At 42.3% G+C, this 23,708-nt stretch overlaps 1 long non-coding RNA gene across 1 annotated transcript in view; it reads left to right on the plus strand.

The window, feature by feature from the left end:
• The first annotated feature begins 2,918 nt into the window (after positions 1-2,918).
• The window catches only part of LOC127326022 (uncharacterized), a 32,840-nt gene continuing 12,050 nt past the window's right edge, over positions 2,919-23,708 (plus strand). The window contains exons 1-2 of the long non-coding RNA XR_011751075.1: positions 2,919-3,043; positions 3,748-3,873. This is a non-coding gene — a long non-coding RNA (uncharacterized lncRNA). The remainder of the gene's footprint in view (positions 3,044-3,747; positions 3,874-23,708) is intronic.

Here is a 23,708-nt window from a genome sequence, read left to right on the forward strand (position 1 = left end):
ACAGGCAACTGTTGACGTCAGGAGTGATCCTAGTTGTCGTAGACGTCCTGCTGTCCTTCTTCCGGGTTCTGATACTCCTCTTCATAGTCTGGCCATTTGAATAGCGAGGGACACAGCCATGAGTACTTTAAAGTACTCGCAAACTAACACTAAGGTAAGTACTATCAACTATAGTAAGGGGATTCTAATCTCTAGTTTCATTTGCAAAAAGCCAGTTTTATTTCATAAGCACTTTAATAATCAAAGTCTCTTAATTTGCTTAACTCAAGTGGGAACATTAGTGGCATTCCCACAACTCAGTTGTGATTTAAAGTCAAAGTCACCTTTCCATTCAAGCCACAAGTCACCATTCATAGTTTTAGAAAAGTTCCGATGATGGAACAGTATGGCCTTTCCAACTGTCCCTGACCGCAGACGCGGCTATTCGAATAGGTTAAACTCTGCAGAAGTTGTACACTTGTGCCACAACAATTGCAATAGTTCGTCAGGGGTAACTGGCCCTGATTTATCGTACGCAGTACGCGAACTACCAATCCTAACCTTTCATTTACATACCCTAGCATAGGCACCTCTCCCCATGAGCTTGGCCTCCCGATGAGAGCAAACCGCCAACCCGGGAACTGCACAGGGCTTGGGTAGAACCTTATCAAATTTCAAATGGATACCAAGTAACAAAGAGTTTTCTTTGTAGCTCTTTATATTATTCTGCTTCAGTTCCGTTGTACTCATGAGAATATTGCCAAAAGGAAGATTACTGCGGAAAGGGCATTGCATCGGAAGCTTGGATTACATCAAATTGTAGACACGTATTGTCAGAATCATCGCCTATTTCAAAGCTGTTTCAAAGCCCAGAATGAAATCCACTTCATCAAACAGGCAATGACAGCCAGGTCAGTCCCTTTTGATTGATATTCTAATGTTCCAGTAGAAAAATGCTTCCTTTTGTAAGGTTATTCTCTTCAAAACAATAAAACTGACAATGTCGTGTTTGCTTTTGAGGTGGCTATTCTTGGTTGAGCTCCAGAGCATCTAATAGAATTTGATTTCTTCTTTGGTAAAACTTGTTCTAAACTAATATGAGCCTCCTTAGCTTCAACATCCAACACTATCCAACCCACCATACTTGTCTGATAATTTAGGTTGATGATTATGCTGCATAGATGCGCTGTCTCCAACTTCATTTTTCTTCCATTTATGTGTGAACCTCGAGGCTTTGGCATCCATTACCTCAACCTGTTGCTATGCATTGTTGGATCAGTATCTGTCATTTGGAAAACAATACTCCCTCCAGTTCTAAATAATTCCCCAAAAATAGATGTATCTAGACATGTTTTAGTGTGTAGATATATCCGTTTTTTGGCAACTATTTTGAACCAGATGGAGTAGTAGACTTTATGTGTCTGTTTTAGGATGAAGAGGCGGATAAGATGTGTATGTGGAAGAAATGATCCATTTTCAACACCTTTCAGCTTTTCTGTTCCTGATATTCAGTAGTATTTATTTTGTACGATTTGTGGGTGGTTTCGTCTGCGTCGCTAATTGTATTGTAGCTTCTGCTTTTGCCGGTTCAAGAGAAACTATTTTGTGTACTGTTGTTACAGCCTATGGAAAGATTGGCTATGCATTCCTTGGTTTTATTGAGCTTAGAGGAACATGAAAATTTAAGTGGATCACCTTAGTGGAGCTGCAGATGCACAATCTCCTACATTTGCCATCACCTACATGCCGTCCATTTCTTATACAAGAAGTCAGGCCTGATCAAGCTCGCTGATCCATCATGGTTGCATGTATTGTCTCAGCTATCGCCTATCAGTTCCATCGAGTCATACGCTGCTGACATAATACAGGAAGTTGATTTATTAATGATATATCAGCCACACTCATAATTTGTGCGATATTGCATCACACATGGAGTATGCTAGATCTTAGGTTTTGCAACTTCGTTGCATTATAAATTTGAAAGGTCGTGTTTTGGCTTCTGGTTTGTATACACATGTAAAATCACCCAAAAATAATACAAAAATACCCTTCACAACATAGTTTGATTTATAACTTGAGAATGGAGATAATATTGAAACGACACCTTTAGTGCCTTCGGATTCACATTACATGGTCTCTTTTAGAGACCATTTATTTATATTTTTGTTTGCAATGGCTTTGGAAGGAAATAAACATGATTACGAATTGGTGATAAACGGCCAGCTCCGACCTCGCTACTGCTAGCCCCGTGTATGCATTGGTCGTTGATGCAATTTTAGATATGGAGCAATTTGCTCTGCCATGTTAGTTTCTTGACAAAATTAGGAATTGGGTTTGAGGCTATGGGCTATCTGAAAAGCTAGATACAGTATTTTCCTACTTGTGTTTATCATGTATAGGGGCACTGGTTGTTTCCTACTTTGTTGCAAATTTTAAAATGACATGTATTCGGATATCATTAGTTTTACTTTCTCATTTTAACTATGTGCAGTACTACTACTTACATTCAGCCAGGATAGCCTTAAAATTTAATAATATGATCAACTTGGGAGGAGGCTGATTGTTCATTCAATGGATTTGTGTTGATGTGTTTCTGTTGCGGGCATGACAATGTGGTCAGTGTAGTGGATGATCTTCTATCACTGGTAGGTGATAATAGTTCGGGACACTACTTTACCTCCACACAAGATTTTGATCTTCCGAATAAATTAGGGGAGGTAGTTCAGTGCTATGTGTGCTTGTGTATTATGTCTGGTCCAGTTCTGATAAGATTACATACTTTTTCTTAGCTTACAATTCCAAGAAAAAATAGTGTTTGTGTGTGATTAAGCGACTTGCTTTCATTCCATTCCATATTCTTATACCTTCTTTTTATAGTTACATACTCTTACCTTGGCCTCATGCTTGAACTCTGCGGAGGACGAAGAACACGGCAAAGAAGTTTAGATGATCTGTAGCTCCTAGGTTCTCGTTGAGAATTGCTGATTTTTTTTAATATTTTGTTTGGTTTTTGTTACCCTGGAGTCTTGAAGGTTAGAGCAATTATGACCCTGGAGGTTCAGAGGTTAGTTTCTTACTACTGAAAGCTTAATTCTGTTTCAAACAGTAACATATGGGGGAAGTTCGTAGCAACATTTTTGAAACATGGTGGAATTAAAGGGTGGAGTTATAGTTGAAACCTACCTCATTTTCATGCAATATTATCTTTCGTGTGGATGTATAAGACCAAACCGAGCTATCAGGTTGCATCTCCTAGACTAAATTTTGGTGTCTGGTACTTTTGAGAAGCAGCATGCTAAATTACATCTAGGTTTCCATTTTATTTTTATTTTTCAAATTATACATAGGTAGAGAGTACTTTGGATTAATTATCCTCTTCTACAATGCAAGACATGCATCTTGTAATCTGAATATCATATTGTTTAACCATTGATGTTACGTGCAAATGCAATATTTCCTATGTGAACCGTTAACAAACTGGATCGAACCTTGCAGTATCTTGCAGTATATGTGCATTAGATCATCAAATCTGATGTGAACTATTCTTCTGTTGGCACGTGGCATTGTGAGCTCACTCTGTGATGATCTGTGAGCAGTGGAATTGTTATGCACCTTCGACGTTAAATCCAAATGCTAATCCAGCCACCATAATGTAATTAAAATAAATAGTACGATAGTCTAAAAGTTGCTTTGGTTACCTACTATACCAACAGTATAACGTTATTCATTTATCATCTGTTACTGAATGGGATGTCACCATTTTCTTAGGCCACACATTGGCTCAGGGCCTTCATAGTGTGCATTGTGCCCACGAAGGATTGGGGCATTGGAAAAATCAATTACTGGATTTTCCAAAGGGCAGTTCTGAAACGTTACATGGAGAGTGATGCTCGGGTAAGCTACTCTTGCAATGGTGTATTCTTGATAACATTAGCATGGATGTTTAGAGCATCTCCAGCCGTTGGGCTCCCCAGGCCAAAATCCGATGCTATTTAGCGCCTGGAGAGGTCCATTTTCCCAGCGGCGAGCCCAAGATGGATGAAAATTTTGGACAAATGCCTGCGAATTCAGACGAAATTCGTTCAAACAAGGCGAAATTTAGAGATATTTAACATATATAGGCGAGTTCGTACGTATATAGGCCGAATTCGTAATATATTTGAATTCGACCACACAGAAACAAAAACTAAAATTTAAAAACGGTGATCTACATGCCGAAATAGCGGTAGAAGGCCGTGTAGTCGCCGCCATCGTCCTCGTCGCTGGAGTTGCCGGCGTCCTCTAGCGGCCGCGCCTCGTACCAATGGCTTGAACCCTGGCCAGGGTCACCGCGTGGCGGCGTCGGCCGATAGAGGTTGTTGTCGCTGCTCTCCTTGAGCTTGATGAGCGGCATAGGCGCGACGGGTGCGGTCGGTGCGGCGGTCGGTGTGGCCCGGATGGCGCGGCGCCACATGGCAGCCAAATCCAGCAGGCGCCTCTGCTGCTTTGCCTCCTGCCGCTCCCAGTCCAGCCTAGACCAGTCGAGCGCGGCGTCAATGGGAAGGGCGTTGTCGGCGGGGACGAGGTCGTTCAGCGACCTGGCGATCGCCTCCGCCACTGCGGCGTCCTCGGCACGCTTGGCCTCCTCTTCGGCAAGCTGGGATGCGGCGACGGCCGCTTCGTCCTCCTTCTTTGAGGTCTTCCTCTTGCGTCCGCGTGAGGGAGACGACGAGCGGTGCCCCCCTGGTCGCGGATGACGAGGGCGCCGCTGCTGCGCCCTCTGGTTGGCGGTGGAGAGGCCGGCTCCTTGTTGACAACGGTCGGGATGCAGGTGGAGGAGCCGACCCGCCGGACCTCGACGCTGACCTCGACCTAGACGACGAAGAGGACGTCTCCATCCGTCGTGGCGTGACACGGTAGGCGCCACCGGCGGTGGCATCCCCAGAACAGGGAGTTGACACCCTCGATGTGCGCGAGCATCTTCTCGAGGGTGCGGCCAGGGCCGCTCCACCAACGGCGGCGGCCAGCGGCATTGTTTCGCGCGGGAGGAGGAGGAGGGCTGTCGTACGCGGCGAGTTATGGCTCGTACCTTTCCCGGAAGAACTCCGTCCAGGAGTCGTAGTTGTCCGGGAAGAAGCGTTCCTCTGCGCGCTGCTCGTCACTGAGGGTGACGAGCACCGCATCGATCTCCGACTCCATCGCGGCGCGACCGACTAGCGGCGGCGTGATCGGGACACCGCCCGCGCTCAGGCACCAGCCTTCGGGCGCGCGGAAGTCCGGCGGCGTGGGTTAGCCCGCCGCATGCAGTAGCCTCCCCTCCCACTGGCGGAGAGAGCGATGGCCGAAGCCGTTGTTCGCCGCGCCGTCGCTGAAGTTCGCCATTGTTTGCTCGTGAGACTGGGGGAGAGAGGTGGTGAGAATAGGGAGACGGCGTGGTGAATGCGGCCAGACGCGGTAGTTCCGCGATAAATAAAGGGCGACGCGCGTGAAACCGAGGCGACGACATTAACTCGTCGCGTGGAAGCTACGCGTCCGGCGAAGACTTACTAACGGCAGGTTTTTACAGCGCGCGGAAGACGATGCGATGAGGACGACGATCGGACTTTCTCGCTGATTTAACATCCCAAAAATTTCAAAACAAAACAAATGAATTTCCCTATTTCCAAATTTTGGAACCAACAAAAACTTTTATTCAATTAAGTTTGATACATAGTGATCTTGCTTAATTCTTGTGTTATTGCCATGATTGCTTGTTATAGTATTTTTGAAATAATCTTAAACCCTAAACCTCACCTCTCTTTTCACCACCCAAGTTAAACTAAAATAAAAGCAAATTAAATAAGAAAAAAGGCATATGTGCCTATGGCTATATTTATAAATCTTTACCCTAAGCTCTTCTACTTTGTTTAGAGGTTTGGAAAACCTTCATACACCTTACCTAGTACTTATCAAACCAAATCCAAAGTGAAACAAAAGAAAATAGAAAGAAACTAAAAATGCCATAGAGGCATATGAGAGTAAAATAGCAAATTTGTGAATTTAAGAATCTTGACCCTAAGATATGTTGTGAATGGTTGGATTGCTTCTCTATACCATTTCAACACTCAACAACACCAATTGGGTCAAGTCAAGTCAAATTAAAAATCAAATACAGCATATGCATAGAGGCATATGTGCCACATAGCCATAATACCCAATTCTTGTTCTATGCCTTTAAACCTTGCCCAAATAGTATGAAAACATCTCTAAACCTAATCTAACCCTAAGTTGACCCTAACCCATGCCCAAGTAAAGCAAGGGGAACAATTTACAAGATTAAGAAAAATTGACACATCACCTCTTAGGTGTTATGGCCATTTTTGCAAATCTTTGAGCTAGACCTTTTGGAATGGTTTCAATGGTTTGGAAATGTTCCTAAACTAATAAGAATCACTTTGGAGTCAAGAAAAATCAAATCAAAAGAGAGAAATCAAATAGGGAGAAAATCCCATTTTCACTCACATACGTTTTTAGTCAAATATGCAAATCTTTAACCAAGGCCACCTTAGCTTGTGCCTTTGCTTGTGAAACACTGATGACCCACAAGTATAGGGGATCGCAACAGTCTTCGAGGGAAGTAAAACCCAATTTATTGATTCGACACAAGGGGAGACAAAGAACACTTGGAAGCCTTAACAGCGGAGTTGTCAATTCAGCTGCACCTGGAAACAGACTTGCTCGCAAGAGTTTATCAGTAGTAACAGTTTTATAGCAGTAGCAGTAGTGAAATAACAGCAGCAGAGTAACAGAGACAGCAGTAGTGATTTTAGTAAACAGCAGGATTAAAAATACTGTCGGCACGGGGACGGATGACGGGTGTTGCATGGATGAGAGAAACTCATGTAACAATCATAGCAGGGCATTTGCAGATAATAATAAAACGGTGTCCAAGTACAAAGCAATCAATAGGCATGTGTTCCATATATAGTCGTGCGTGCTCGCAATGAGAAACTTGCACAACATCTTTTGTCCTACCAGCCGGTGGCAGCCGGGCCTCAAGGGAAACTACTGGATATTAAGGTACTCCTTTTAATAGAGTACCGGAGCAAAGCATCAACACTCCGTGAACACATGGGATCCTCACATCGCTACCATTCCCTCCGGTTGTCCCGATTTCTGTCACTTCGGGGCCATCGGTTCCGGACAGCGACATGTGTATACAACTTATAGGTAAGACCATAAACAATGAATATCTTGATGAAGCAATAACATGTTCAGATCTGAGATCATGGCACTCGGGCCCTAGTGACAAGCATTAAGCATAACAAGTTGCAACAATATCATCAAAGTACCAATTACGGACACTAGGCACTATGCCCTAACAATCTTATGCTATTACATGACCAATCTCATCCAATCCCTACCATCCCCTTCGGCCTACAGCGGGGGAATTACTCACACATGGATGGGGGAAACATGGCTGGTTGATGGAGAGGCGTCGGTGGTGATGATGGCGATGATCTCCTCCAATTCCCCATCCCGGCGGAGTGCCAGAACGGAGACTTCTGGCTCCCGCGACGGAGTTTCGCGATGTGGCGGCGTTCTGGAGGGTTTCTGGCGACTTCGACTTCTTTTTAGACGTTTTTAGGTCGAGGCCGATAAATAGTCCGAAGGAGGGCGTCGGAGGCCGGCCGAGGGGCCACACCACAGGGCCGTGCGGGCCCCCCTGGGCCGCGCCGCCCTATGGTGTGGGGCCCTCGGGCCTCCACCTGGTTTGTCCTTCTGGCTCCGTTAGTTCTCTGGGAAAATAGGGCCTTCTGCATAAATTCCGAGGATTTTCCCGAAAGTTGGATTTCTGCACAAAAACGAGACACCAGAGCAGTTCTGCTGAAAACAGCGTTAGTCCGTGTTAGTTGCATCCAAAATACACAAATTAGAGGCAAAACAATAGCAAAAGTGTTCGGGAAAGTAGATACGTTTTGGACGTATCAACCCCCCCAAGCTTAGCTTATTGCTTGTCCTCAAGCAATTCAGTTAACAACTGAGCGATAAAAGAACTTTCACGAACACATTTGCTCATATGATGTATATATTCTCATGCTATGGCTAATACTTAAGCAATTCATAATGAGATACATGCAAATAAGATCATCTAACAGCTATGTCAATCATGGAGAGGTACCAACAATTAATAATAAGCATCATGAATCATGTATATAAGCAGGATTGCAATGTTCATAAGAGAGTATGATAAAGTGGTATCTCGCTTGCCTGTATTTGATTGGCAAAACATAAATGCCCGGGCACCTCTGGAGTTCATAGAAAAACTAGAAGTAGTGATTGTCAAAAGATAAATGCATCAAAGTTATACCACAATCAATCATATTTTGAGACAAGCATATTATACTAAGAATGACAGTTGTGCTCTCAAGATAGTGCTCAAAGAAATAATGGAGACACAACATAAAAGTAAAAGATTGACCCTTCGCAGAGGGAAGCAGGGATTAACATGCGCTAGAGCTTTTCATTTTTGAAATCAGGAGTAAAATTATTTTGAGAGGTGTTTGTTGTTGTCAACGAATGGTAATGGGTACACCAACTACCTCGCCAACCGGACTTTCAAGAGCGGCTCCCATGTATTATTGCATATTTATTTGGCACTCCTTCCAACCTTTCTTACACAAACCATGGCTAACCGAATCCTCGGGTGCCTGCCAACAATCTCATACCATGAAGGAGTGCCTTTTTTATTTTATTTTTATTATGATGATGACACTCCCCCCAACCTTTGCTTACACAAGCCATGGCTAACCGAATCCTTCAGGTGCCGTCCATCAATCACAAACCATGGAGGAGTGTCTAATTAAGTTAATTAATTCGGGACTGGGAATCCCATTGCCAGCTCTTTTTGCAAAATTATTGGATAAGCGGATGTGCCACTAGTCCATATGAGAGTCCGTCAAAAGTAAATGACAAGGTTGAAAGCTAAACACCACATACTTCCTCATGAGCTATGAAACATAAACACAAATTGAGAAGCATTTTGAAGGTTTTAAAGGTAGCGCATGAGAATTTACTTGGAATGGTTTGAAATGCCATGCATAGGTATTTATGGTGGACACTCTGGAATAACTTGGTTTTCATGTGTTTGGAAGCACGAGCAGCGTTCCCGCTCAGTACAAGTGAATGCTAGCAATAGACTAGGGAGCGACAAATCAAGAGAGCAGTAACTGTCATAATCATGCTTGCGGCAAAATAAATTAACGGAGGCATAAAAGTGATACAAGAACTCTGAAGCAATATAGATCATCGAGGCTTAATTGACTTTTTGTTCAGTCATATGCATGCGTGAGCATGTGCCAAGTCGATATAAATGAATTATTCAGAGGAGGATACCACAATGCCATACTTACTTATGAATAAAACAATGCAAGCAAACATCCATGACATGCTACTCATATTAATAAATTGGAGCTAAACATGAGAGACCATAAACTACTAGACTTTCTCAAATAACATATACCTCACATGAACCAACTAAGCATGCTCACATGAATGAGTATATGTACAAAAATGAAAACAAATAGAGTTCATACCAGCCTCTCACCACAATCCAATTGTCGTAGATCGTCATTATTGCCTTCTCACTTGTGCAGCTTGGATAATATAAAATGAAAACCACGCTCCAGCCACCGAAGACCATTGAACTCATAAAGAACTTTACAAACCAAAGAAGAACAGCAAATATTTTTGGTGTTTTCAAATTGCAAATAAGAATAAGAGGAAACAAATAAACAAAGTAAAATCTTTTTGAGTTTTCTTGTAGCAAACTAGCAATAGCAAATAAAGCGAAACAAATGCAAGAAACCAAAGCAAACAAATGGTGAAGAGAAACAACAGAAATATTTTTGGTCTTTTTGTGTTTTGGGAAGGAAATAAAACAAAAACAAGAAATAGCAAACTAGAAGAAACACAGAAAAGCGAGATGGCAGAAATCTGCCAAAACCTGACAGCAGTACAGAAATCGATTTTTACAAAAATCTTACGTTGCTCAGCTCGAAAAGTGTTCAACTAATGAAAGTTAGATAACAACCTGGGGAACCTGCACAAAAATTGGCAGCTCAAAATGACGCTCTGGCTATTTTTGAGAATTTTTACGGTAACATTCCAGAATCTGTTTTCAGGCAGCACTTCCCCAAATATCATCTTCCTCTCATTAGAAAACCACTCAAACGAACAAAACAAGTATGTACAAGTATCCAGCAACCATAATATGCAAAGAATGAGTGATGCCGGTATACCTCCCCCCAAGCTTAGGCTTTTGGCCTAAGTGGAGTTCAATCCCATCGATCCCATGAGGTAGTGTCTCCGTAGTATGACGAAGATGGGTCGTATTCCGGGTATGTGCTGGAAGAAGCACCCGGATACGTGACGGTGTGGTCGTAGGAGGCCCCGGCGTCCTCGGAGTCATGTTGCTGGTGGAAGTCTTTTATCTTCAAATGTTCATCCACTTCCTCCTTCGTGCACGACCATGATTGCCTGTCAATACTGAACAAACCTGGTTGGGGAAGAGGAATTTCCTTCTCATCCCCGTCAGAAAACAACATTCTATAAACCATATTATCTAAAGTAGAATCAGTAGTAACAAAATGATGACTCTTCATAGCAGTAATATCGAGTCTCCTAGGGGCCAATGGCACATCATTAGGATCAATAGGAAGACTTAGATATGTTAAAACGCGCAGTGCGATAGTTCCTCCAAAAATAGGCCCCCTGTTAGTCAGGCGGCGAGCAATAAGAGCACCAAGGTGATAAGATGTCTGACCAGTAAGTGCAATATTCAAGAAAGCAAGATGGTAGCTAGAAATGTTGCTAGTGTTCTCCCTACCAAGAATGCTAGTAGCAATGTAGTATGCAAAATACTTAATGGCGGGGAGTTGAATGTTTCTTATCTTGCCACGCTGAATGGTGCGACAATCATCATCGGTAATCCCTCGATAGAGCTCCAACAAGTCCCGTGGGTTGTCATCAATCCTACTTGCTGTACCTACAGGGACAATATCCAATGCACGACAAAAATCCTCCAATTTCATAGTAACAGGATTACCATAGATCTTGAATGCAACCGTCGGCTCATATTGTTTGTTGTCGAACTTGAAACTCTCGACGAAGATTTTGGTGAGCATGTAGTATTGCTCCCTTTCATCTCCCACATAGGTGGTTAACCCTGCCCTGTTGACAAGGGTGAAGAAATCCTCCAATATCCCTGCATTCCTTAGAAAATCATAGCATGGAAAAGACGAAGCATTAGGAGCCCCGTTGTCCTCTTCGGGCGCGAAGCTAGGCGCGATGATGTCCTCATTGTATGATCGCCTAATCCGGGTGGCGGCCCTAGAAGGCCTCCCGGTGCTGGTTGTCCCTTTCTTGAACAACTCTCCAAAGTTGAACTTCTTCATAGCTTCTCTGAAATTTTTAACAAGTGATATAAAATTTGGTTTGGTGACATATAATCAAGGGAAACTACCATAGGGACTTGCTAGAGTACTAATCATGCATCAAAACTAGTTTCTACCACTTAGAACAAGCATGCAAGCTCACTAAACATGTTACCTACAGCAGCAAAATATTCAAGATTTACTCAACCAAACAAATTTCTACTTGGATGGGTGGAGGAGTCACATACCAAGGAGCAAATGTGCCAAATTTCAGCAGGAAATCTGGGCTGAGCAAAGAGATCGAGAAATCTGAAGCTCTGGAGCAAAAACGCGAGAGAGAGGAACTTGGTACGAGTTTTTTCGGGAGAGAGAAGGTGCTGGGAGAAAGAGATGACAAAGTGGGGCAAAGAGGGGCCCACACCACATGGTGGCGCGACCACCTCCTTGGCCGCGCCGGCCTGTGGTTTGGCGCCCTCTGGTGCCCCACAGGTCATCCTCTGGTGCTCCCAGGTGCCTCGTCGAAAAATAGGACCAACGGTATAATTTTTGTGAATTTTTGAAAACTTTGAAAAATGCACATTTCTGGGTATTTAGTTTATTATTACTGGCCAGGAAATTTTTTGAAATCTCCAAATAACTAAGGAACTTTGCAAATTAAAAATGCTACAGCAACTAGAGCAAATGGAGGAAGAAAGAGATGTTGTTTACCTCCTCTATGCATATAAAAGGTATTCGTTAACAAGGTTGATCAAGTCTTGCCACCAAATAAATTTTACATAGCATAAGAAGAAATAAACCTCAAATCAATCATGTTACCTTGAATTGTATTGATATGGATCCAATCACAAGAGTTTGATATTCTTCTTTAGGCTCATATATAGGACAATCAATAGTTCCCACTTTGATAGTTCTCACATTAGAAATAGTATTAACTCCACATGCTTTCTCAATCCTCTTGGGAAAATAAACGGTATGCTCCCTATCATCAACATTGAAAGTAACCTTTCCTTTATTGCAATCAATAACAGCCCCTGCGGTGTTAAGAAAAGGTCTCCCAAGAATAATAGACATATTATCATCTTCAGGCATTTCCAACACAACAAAATCAGTTAATATCAAGCAGTTAGTAGTAACTTGAACAGGAACATTCTCACATATACCAACAGGAATAGCAGTAGATTTATCAGCCATTTGCAAAGATATATCAGTAGGTATCAACTTATCCAAGTAAAGTCTCTTATAAAGAGAAAAAGGCATAACACTAACACCGGCTCCCAAGTCACATAGAGCAGTTTTAACATAATTATTCTTAATAGAACAAGGAATAGTAGGTATACCTGGGTCGCCCAACTTCTTTGGAACTTTGCCATTGAAGGAGTAATTAGCAAGCATAGTGGAAATTTCCTCATTGGGGATTTTTCTTTTGTTAGTAACAATATCTTTCATATACTTTGAATAAGGAGGCAATTTAATAGCATCAGTCAAAGGGATTTGCAAGAATAAAGGTTTCATCCAATCGCAAAATTTATTATAGTGTTCTTCTTCCTTTGATTTTAGTTTCTTAGCAGGAAAAGGCATTTGCTTTTGCACCCAAGGTTCTCTTTCATTACCATGTTTCTCAGCAATAAAATCTTCTTTAGTGTACTTTTTATTTTTAGCATGCTTTTCAGGTTCTTCTTCAACCTCTTCTTTATCAGGAGCATCATTCTTATCATTATCATTATCATGTTCATTACCACTTTCAGTTTCAGCATCAGAAATAGAAATACTATTAGGATCATTAACAGGTTCAGAGGATTCTACAACATTTTTATGTTTCTTCTTCTTTTTCTTCTTAGAAGGAGCACTAGGTTCAATGCGTTGAGAATCTTGTTCAATTCTTTTGGGATGCCCTTCAGGATATAGAGGATCCTGGGTAGAGACACCACCTCTAGTTGTTACTTCATAAGCATGTTTCTCTTTAGAATTATTCCCCAACAAGTCATTTTGCACTTTAGTGAGTTGATCAATTTGAGTTTGAATCATATGAAAATGTTTAACAAGCATCTTAACATCATTGGAGGTTCTCTCTACAATATCATGCAATTCACTAATAGCTCGAGAATTTTCCATTAAATGATTCTCTACTCTCATATTAAAATTTTCTTGCTTAACAATATAATTATCAAACTCATCTAAGCATTGTGCAGGAGGTTTAGAATACGGAATATCTTCCCTAGTAAATCGTTGAAGGGAGTTTACCTCAATCATGGATGAAGGGGGAATTATCTCACATACATCTTCTATAGGAGGCAGATTCTTCACATCTTCAGATTTAATACCTTTCTCCTTGAGAGACTTCTTGGCTTCCCTCATATCTTCATCATTCAATTTAATTAAACCCCTCTTCTTCAATATTGGCGTCGGAGTTGGTTTAGGCGTAGTCCAATCATCATGATTCCGGCTTATTTTAGCCAATAATTCTTCAGCGTCATCCGGAGTTCTTTTCCTGAAAACACAACCAGCACAACTATCAAGGTATGCCCTAGACTCAATGGTTAGTCCACTATAAAATATATCAAGTAAATCATGCTTTTCCAAATCATGATCAGGCCGAGCTCTAATAAGAGAGCAAAATCTCGCCCAAGCCTCAGGCAATTTCTCTTCATCTCCCTGGTCAAAATTATAAATCCTCTGCAAAGCAATATGTTGAGCGCTAGCAGGAAAGTATTTGCGGAAGAAAACATCAAGCAATTCTTTTGGACTTCTAATAGAATTAGGTGGCAAATTATTATACCAAGTTTTAGCGTCATCCTTTAATGAGAATGGAAAGATTTTAGCAACAAAGTAAGTACGCATCTTGACATCATCAGAAAACAAGCTACTTAGAGTAGATAACTCAGTCATGTGTTCAACAGCACTTTCTTTTTCAGTACCACAAAAGGGTGTTTTCTCAACAATAGCTATATGAGATAGATCAAGAGAAAAATCATAATCTTTATCCTTAATGTTTATAGGAGATGTGGCAAACTTAGGATCATGAGACGCTTTATATCTAACAGCATGTTCCTGCAAGCAACTTTTTAATTTTTCTTGCATCAGTAGTAGCATTGCATTTTTCAATAAAATCATCATTAAGCTCCACATAATCTTCATCAGGATCATCACTAAAATAATCAAGTTCAGGTGAATTAACAGGTGTAGTAGCATTAGGAGTTTCAGTATTTTCAATTTGTCTAGACCTAGCAATTGTAGCATCTAGAAAAGATCCCAATGAACCACTATCATCAAGCACAGCAGAAATATTATCAATATTATGAGAGTTTTCAGATTCAGCAGAAGTACCCGCATGTGAAGCATGCGGAGGTGAAACAAGTTTATCAATCACAGATGGTGAATCAAGAGCAGCAGAGGTATTCAGAATTGTACCTTTTCTTGTAGTGGATGGTAATATGGCGATCTTAGTATCGCGAGGTTTACCCATGATGGAGAATTTGCAGCGAACAATATTAATCCAAGTGAACTTCCAAATAAAGCTATGCTCCCCGGCAACGGCACCAGAAAATAGTCTTGATGACCCACAAGTATAGGGGATCGCAACAGTCTTCGAGGAAGTAAAACCCAATTTATTGATTCGACACAAGGGAGACAAAGAACACTTGGAAGCCTTAACAGCGGAGTTGTCAATTCAGCTGCACCTGGAAACAGACTTGCTCGCAAGAGTTTATCAGTAGTAACAGTTTTATAGCAGTAGCAGTAGTGAAATAACAGCAGCAGAGTAACAGAGACAGCAGTAGTGATTTTAGTAAACAGCAGGATTAAAAATACTGTAGGCACGGGGACGGATGACGGGCATTGCATGGATGAGAGAAACTCATGTAACAATCATAGCAGGGCATTTGCAGATAATAATAAAACGGTGTCCAAGTACAAAGCAATCAATAGGCATGTGTTCCATATATAGTCGTGCGTGCTCGCAATGAGAAACTTGCACAATATCTTTTGTCCTACCAGCCGGTGGCAGCCGGGCCTCAAGGGAAACTACTGGATATTAAGGTACTCCTTTTAATAGAGTACCGGAGCAAAGCATTAACACTCCGTGAACACATGGGATCCTCACATCGCTACCATTCCCTCCGGTTGTCCCGATTTCTGTCACTTCGGGGCCATCGGTTCCGGACAGCGACATGTGTATACAACTTATAGGTAAGACCATAAACAATGAATATCTTGATGAAGCAATAACATGTTCAGATCTGAGATCATGGCACTCGGGCCCTAGTGACAAGCATTAAGCATAACAAGTTGCAACAATATCATCAAAGTACCAATTACGGACACTAGGCACTATGCCCTAACAATCTTATGCTATTACATGACCAATCTCATCCAATCCCTACCATCCCCTTCGGCCTACAGCGGGGGAATTACTCACACATGGATGGGGGAAACATGGCTGGTTGATGGAGAGGCGTCGGTGGTGATGATGGCGATGATCTCCTCCAATTCCCCATCCCGGCGGAGTGCCAGAACGGAGACTTCTGGCTCCCGCGACGGAGTTTCGCGATGTGGCGGCGTTCTGGAGGGTTTCTGGCGACTTCGACTTCTTTTTAGATGTTTTTAGGTCGAGGCCGATAAATAGTCCGAAGGAGGGCGTCGGAGGCCGGCCGAGGGGCCACACCACAGGGCCGTGCGGGCCCCCCTGGGCCGCGCCGCCCTATGGTGTGGGGCCCTCGGGCCTCCACCTGGTTTGTCCTTCTGGCTCCGTTAGTTCTCTGGGAAAATAGGGCCTTCTGCATAAATTCCGAGGATTTTCCCGAAAGTTGGATTTCTGCACAAAAACGAGACACCAGAGCAGTTCTGCTGAAAACAGCGTTAGTCCGTGTTAGTTGCATCCAAAATACACAAATTAGAGGCAAAACAATAGCAAAAGTGTTCGGGAAAGTAGATACGTTTTGGACGTATCAAACACTTAGATATCAATAACAAACACTTTTGCATCCAAGAAACACAAATCAAATCAAAGAAAAATCAAAATTCAATTACATGTGATCATGGTCACTTTTGACCTTTTTAATATCTTACCCACTTTGAGCTCTTCTATTAAGAGATTCTTAAACCAAACCCTAGCAACTCTTTGCACCTCATCCAAGACCTCATCAAGATGAACATTTTTCGTGTTGACCACTTTGACCAAAGCTTTGACCATTGCTCTAATTATTCAAGTCAAGATGCCACCTTGAAACAAATTCTAGATTCCCTCCACTATTTGAATTTTCACAAAACCTCTCCAAATTTCAAACCAATGCCACACATTGTTGCCCAACATCATTTAGAACACAACCATGCAGCCATTTGTCCAAAATTACACACAAGGGAGGTCATTGCTTTGGAGATGAGAAGTACACATAAAGTGAAAATGGGGTACAATTCACTTTATTCATCACTTTTCACTTTTCCCCTCTCTCCCTTGTACTCCTTGTTAGTACACCATGGTACTCTGAAAAGCACATCATGATATGACACCACCTTGGCCATGATCACCATGCTCATGATTGCCACTCATTGCATGTACCACATATGCTTTTCACTTTAATCAATGGTGCACACCTCTAGCCCTCTCCCACCTTGCACCCTATGTCAAATACCATCATCCCACCTCAACCAAGCTTGCAGCACTCATAGACCAAGAAAGTGATGCAAAGAGGACCATGCCAAGCCCATGCCATTGATGTAGACCTCACCATGCCACCACTTGTCCTCCTCCTTCTATGAAGCCTATATAAACCCCGCCCCTCGCCTTGGACAGCCTCACAACACCCAGCAGCATCCCTTTCCTCCTCCTAGCGCCTCCCTCTCGCCCTCCTCGCAGCTCACCGGAGCAAAAGCTCGCCGGCGACATCCCTCAAAAACCGCCCAGATTTTCATCACCATAGCCACCGAGCCCTACACCAAAGTTTTAGCCCTTGAAAAGACCTTTCCAACGCACCTAACAACGCCTCAATCCGAGCTCCGAGGTGAGAGAAATCGCCCCCGCAAGCTAGCTGCGTCGGGAGGAAGACGACGGCCCAGCGCCGTCGGATCCCGATCCGACGCGCCGCGTGGTCCGCCTGCACCCGACGTGCATGCGCCATGCATGCGTGGCCCAGGCCGCAGCTGGGCCGGCCCAACTCCGCTCCCGCCCCCATTTGAATTTAAATTCCGTTTTATCTTTTTTCCTTTAATTTTGCATACTGGTCTGTGCTAAAAATTGAATAGTTTCAAATCTACGAGTCCAAATCTAGCAAATAAAAATGTTCCAGAAAGCTTATGAATTTATCTAGCAAACCCCACTGGATTCAACCCCATAACTTGTGTAGATTTTGAAGAGCAAAAATAACAAAACAGATACTTTTCAGTATTCAAATAAATCTTAAAAATCAAGCAATTTGAATTTTGAAGTGAATCCAATTGCTATAATTCACATTTCACCAAGTCTAATTTACTATGTAAAAATATGATATAGGTTCTGTACATGATCATGGGCTAGAAGCAAAATATTGGCTATGTAGTCAATACTAGCCCATTTAAACTATATCAAATTGTTAGAAATTTAAATCTATGAGGTGTAGCACCTCATTTAAATCATTTTCTCAAGTGTTGTGAGGTAATGTGATGACCTCTTTTGCTTAGGTTCATATTTGCTCACTTGTGGAATTTAAATCAATATAGTATTTAAATTGCAATGGTTATTTAAATCACATGAGATGATGAATCTCATTTAAATCACTTTTCTCAAATAATAAGTGTGAAGTGTTGACCTTAGTCAACATGTGATCCTCCCTGGTTATTTGAGAAGATTAAATCTTAATAAGATTCAATGAGAGTAAGTTATTTCTCCAAACCAAAGAGAAACCCTAATTCCAATTTTCAATGAGAGGAAATTATTCTCCTAATATTCAATAAGGAAACCCTAGCATAATTTGTGAATAAATGTTAAGTAGTGATGCTAGATCATTTATGTGAGCCAATAAGGCTAATTAAGACTACTTAAGTGTTGTTTGGTGATTGTATCCTCGTATTCGTTTATAGACGCTAGTACCGGAGACTATCAAGAGGAAGAGGTTTTCTACCAAGAGGAAGAGCAAGAGAACTTTGATCACATCACCAATCAAGGCAAGCTATTACCAATGCAAGCTAGACTAATGCAAACTATTTTGGTTGCAAGTTTATATTCTTGCAAAGTGCAAAGCTCTACAAGAGCAAGGCACCATTACATTTTACTTTATGAACCTATCCCAAGTTTTTACTTTACAAGATTTATTGAATTTTGTTTATCAAAGTTACTTTTTGATTTATGATTCACTTGGTTTAGTTGTAGAGTAGTACAAGAGCATCACACATAGCCTAGCAAGCTCCAAGATATTTAGCACCTCTCATAACTAGTTGCTAGTGCTCAATATTAAAAGTGACTACTCTAGCTGGGAACTTGTGAAATGAAATGATCTTGAAAACCTTGGAATGATGAGTCATTCTATTGAGAGATTTTGAAGGTGAATATGACTGGTGAATGACTTGGTGAATTTTACCAAAAACACTGATGGTTGGGTTCGGATGCGATATCATTCCAATTTTACAAGTACCCCCACAATACCTGAATCTGGGTAAGGCTTAGCTGGAAACTTATGTATTTTAGTATGGGTTCCCTCTGAACAAGCGTCATAGGGGTTATGCCGAGGCTGCCTCCATTGAAAGTGAAATGACGTGAAATGAGGTGAATGTACTACACAAGCCCTGTGCAGTTCCCGGGTTGACGGTTTGTTTTCACCGGGAGGCCAAGCTCATGGGGAGAGGTGCCTATACTAGAGTATGTAAATGAAAGGTTAGGATTGGTAGTTCGCGTACTGCGTACGATAAATCAGGGCCAGTTACCCCTGACGAACTATTGCAATTGTTGTGGCACAAGTGTACAACCTCTGCAGAGTTTAACCTATTCGAATAGCCGCGTCCGCAGTCATGGACAGTTGGAAAGGCCATACTGTTCCGTCATCAGAACTTTTCTAAAAATATGAATGGTGACTTGTGATTTGAATTGAAAGGTGATTTTGACTCTGAATCACAACTGAGTTGTGGGAATGACACTAATGTTCCCACTTGAGTTTAGCAAATGAAGAAGTTTTGAATATTAAAAGTGCTTATAAAATAAAACTGGCTTTCTGCAAATGAAACTAGAGCTTAGAACCCCTTACTATAGTAATGGTATTTACCTTAGTATTAGTTTGCGAGTACTTTAAAGTACTCATGGCTGTGTCCCTGGCTATTCAAATGGCCAGACTATGAAGAGGAGTACCAGAACCCGGAAGAAGGACAGCAGGACGTCTACGACAACTAGGATCACTCCTGACGTCAACAGTTGCCTGTGGAATAGATGGACTACTACTACGCTATTTCGCTTCCGCTATGTGTTATGTAATGGATCAATAGAACTTCTATTATTGTAATAAGACTAGATCATGTGATCCTTTATTTGTAAGACGATTATGGTATGTAATGAATGATGTGTTGTGATATCAATCTATTATGTCTCGCAAAAACAATATTCCTGGGATTGCGAGGAATGGCATAATAGGCATCTGGACTTAAAAATCCGGGTGTTGACAAGTTGGTATCAGAGCCATTGTTGACCTTAGAAGACCCTAGTTAGAATGGACGTCTGAAAATTTTAGTTTCAAAACAAATGAAGTGATTATTTATGAAAACTTATTCTCCCTCTTATCCTTGAGATCTTCTTCAAAATAAGAAAGTTATGCTCTATTCTTCTTATACTGCTACATAAAATTTTGACACACTTCTCTAACTTACTCATCATAATTCTTCACAGATGGAGTACACCTGCAAGTCTTATCATCTTGGCCACGGAGGAAACCTCATGTTCGAGAAGGATTTGAAACAATTGGTTGATTATTTAGGACGCCCGTATCCCGAGTTCTTCGGAATACCCCTCAACAATCCATCAGGAGGACAACCTCGGTGGGAAGTTACTGCAGATCTGAGAGGAAAGCTTGGAACCCCAACATGGGAAACCATCTGGTTTTCTGTAACGGGAAACACTTGGAAGGATGGAATAGCCAAAGCCATGCAGGAGGCAATTGCCCGTCTGTGCGGACAGAATGTGAACAAACTCAAGACTACCCACTTCATTTACTACCCAGGACATGACCCCATGGGAAGACCAATAATCATGCCCTCGCACCCGGAGATGAACCACTATGTTGCCTACCTCGACTATATGTTGTACAAGACCCGCAAGGAGTTGGACAACGCCCTCACCTTTCGCCAAGCACATTACCCGTGAAGATGAAGAATCCCCCCACCTGAAGAGTAGTATCTTTTAAAGCACTTTCGTATGTGTGAGTTGTATCAAGATCCCCTTGTATCGTAGAACGAATGAATGGTTCTTCAAACCAACGGTGTGTTAGCTTTGTAATGTGTGATGCTTGGTATGAATGAAAAAGTGTTGTTGGTTTTTACCCCCACAACACTACTCAAGTTTTCAATTTATGAACTTTTAAACTTTAACAAAACAAACCATAGAAATTTCCCTCTTATCTTATCATCTACCACAATGTTCAGATGGCCCCACCAACCCGCAGCGCCACCCAGGATGCCATGATGCAACTGCTGCAGACGATGATGGCAGATCGAGAAGCCGAAAGAGCTGAACGCCAAGCCAACATTGCTGCACTGCAACAGATAGCTCAGAACAATCAAGGCCATGGAAACCACGATCACCCGGGATCGAAGCTGAAGAACTTTCAGAACACCAACCCACTGATATTCAACAAGACTGAAGAGCCCCTAGATGCTGATGACTGGCTCCAGACCATGGAGAACAACCTTGAAGTTGCGGGAGTTGAAGCCGCAGAAAAAGTACTGTTCGCCACCCACTACCTATCAGGACCTTCTAGAGCCTGGTGGATAAGTGCCCGCGCAATGAATGCGGGACAGATGATGACCTGGGAAGACTTCAAGCTGAAGTTTAGCAAGTACCATGTGCCCCAAGGACTGATCAAGAAAATGAGAGACGAGTTCCGTGAACTCAAACAGGGAAGGATGTCCGTGGTGGAATACCGCGACAGGTTTCTCACTCTGTCAAGGTACGCCCCGGATGAGACCGACACTAACGAAAAAAGGAAGGAGAGATTTCTGAACGGACTGCATGATGAGATGCAAACGGTGTTAGTGAACATTCCGTTCGCTGACTTAGAAGCCCTCATAGACTCAGCCATACAGATGGAAGGAAAGCTGCATCAGGCCAATGAGAACCGCAAGCGAAGAATGATGAACCAGAATGGACCCCACCATACCCAGAAGTACCGCAACAACTCCTCTGGAGGATTCACCCCAAGATACAACAAGCCCACTGCTCAGAGTTATCGCCCTGATACGTCCCCGACGTATCCATAATTTCTGTCGTTCCATGCTTGTTTTATGACAATACTTACATGTTTTGCTTGCACTTTATAATGTTTTTATGCATTTTCCGGAACTAACCTATTAACAAGATGCCACAGTGCCAGTTCCTGTTTTCTGCTGTTTTTGGTTCCAGAAAGGCTGTTCGGGCAATATTCTCGGAATTGGACGAAATCAACGCCAAACATCCTATTTTTTCCGGGAGGCTCCAGAACACCGAAGAAGAGTCGGAGACGGGCCAGAGGGCCACCAGACCATAAGGCGGCGCGGCCTGGCCTGGGCCCGCACCAGCCTATGGTGAGGAGCCCCCAGGCGCCCCCTTGCGCCGCCTCTTTGCCTATAAAACCCCTTTCGACCTAAAAACGCAGTACCAATTGACGAAACTCCAGAAAGACTCCAGGGGCGCCGCCGCCATCACGAAACTCCAATTCGGGGGACAGAACTCTCTGTTCCGGCACCCTGCTGGGACGGGGAAGTGCCCCCGGAAGCCATCTCCATCTACACCACCGCCTCCATCATGCTCCGTGAGTAGTTCCCCCATGGACTACGGGTTCTAGCAGTAGCTAGTTGGTATTCTCTCCTCCATGTACTTCAATACAATGATCTCATGAGCTGCCTTACATGATTGAGATCCATCTGATGTAATCGGTGTTGTGTTTGTTGGGATCCGATGGATGATACATTATGATTAGTCTATCTATAAAGTTTGTGAAGTTATTGTTGCTGCAATCTTGTTATTCTTAATGCTTGTCACTAGGGCCCGAGTGGCATGATCTTAGATTTGAGCTCTATAATTATTGCTTAGATTGTATCTACAAGTTGTATGCACATGTCACTGTCCGGAACCAAAGGCCCCGAAGTGACAGAAATCGGGACAACCGGAGGGGATGGCGGTGATGTGAGGGACACATGTTTTCACGGAGTGTTAATGATTTGCTCCGGTACTCTATTAAAAGGAGTACCTTAATATCCAGTAGTTTCCCTTGAGGCCCGGCTGCCACCGGCTGGTAGGACAAAAGATGTTGTGCAAGTTTCTCATTGCGAGCACGTACGACTATAATTGGAAAACATGCCTACATAATTAATAATCTTGATGTTCTAGCTTAATGCTTTGATTCCTATCAATTGCCCAACTGTAATTTGTTCACCCAACACTTGTCACTTATTGGAGAGTTGCCACTAGTTTAGATCGCTGGGAACCCCGGTCCATCTCTCATCATTATATACTCGTTCTATATGTCATTGGAAGTAGTATCAACTATTTTCTGGTGCCATAGCCACTGTGTTACTGTTACCGCTGCTGTGTTACTTTTATTATTGCTCTCATATTACTGCTACTTTCACATCACCCCTGTTACTAGTGATTTTCCAGGTGCAGCTGAATTGACAACTCAGTTGTTAAGGCTTATAAGTATTCTTTACCTCCCCTTGTGTCGAATCAATAAATTTGGGTTTTACTTCCCTCGAAGACTATCGCGATCCCCTATACTTGTGGGTCATCAAGACTGTTTTCTGGTGCCGTTGCCGGGGAGGCATAGCTCTACTCATAAGTTCACCTGGGGAGTACACTCTACCTCTCTCTCTGTTTTTATTTTGTTTTTCTTAGTTTACTTTTGTCTAGTTTATTTGTGCTTAGTTTATTTCTGTCTAGTATTATTTTGCTTAGTTTACTTTTGTCTAGTTTATTTTTGTCTTGTTTTACTTTTCCTATATACCCAAAAATCCATAAAAATTTGAAAAACCTAAAAATTAAAAACTGCTGTTATGGGAGAACCAACAACCTACTTGGAGCTTATAGAATGTTATAATAATTATAGAGAATCAAGAACTGGTAAAATAATGAGTGCTATGATAGAAAAATTGAATACAATGGCTAAAATCTTGCTTAAACGCCATGATATAAAC

Source organism: Lolium perenne, chromosome 1 (assembly GCF_019359855.2).
Source record: "Lolium perenne isolate Kyuss_39 chromosome 1, Kyuss_2.0, whole genome shotgun sequence".
Lineage (NCBI taxonomy): Eukaryota > Viridiplantae > Streptophyta > Magnoliopsida > Poales > Poaceae > Lolium > Lolium perenne.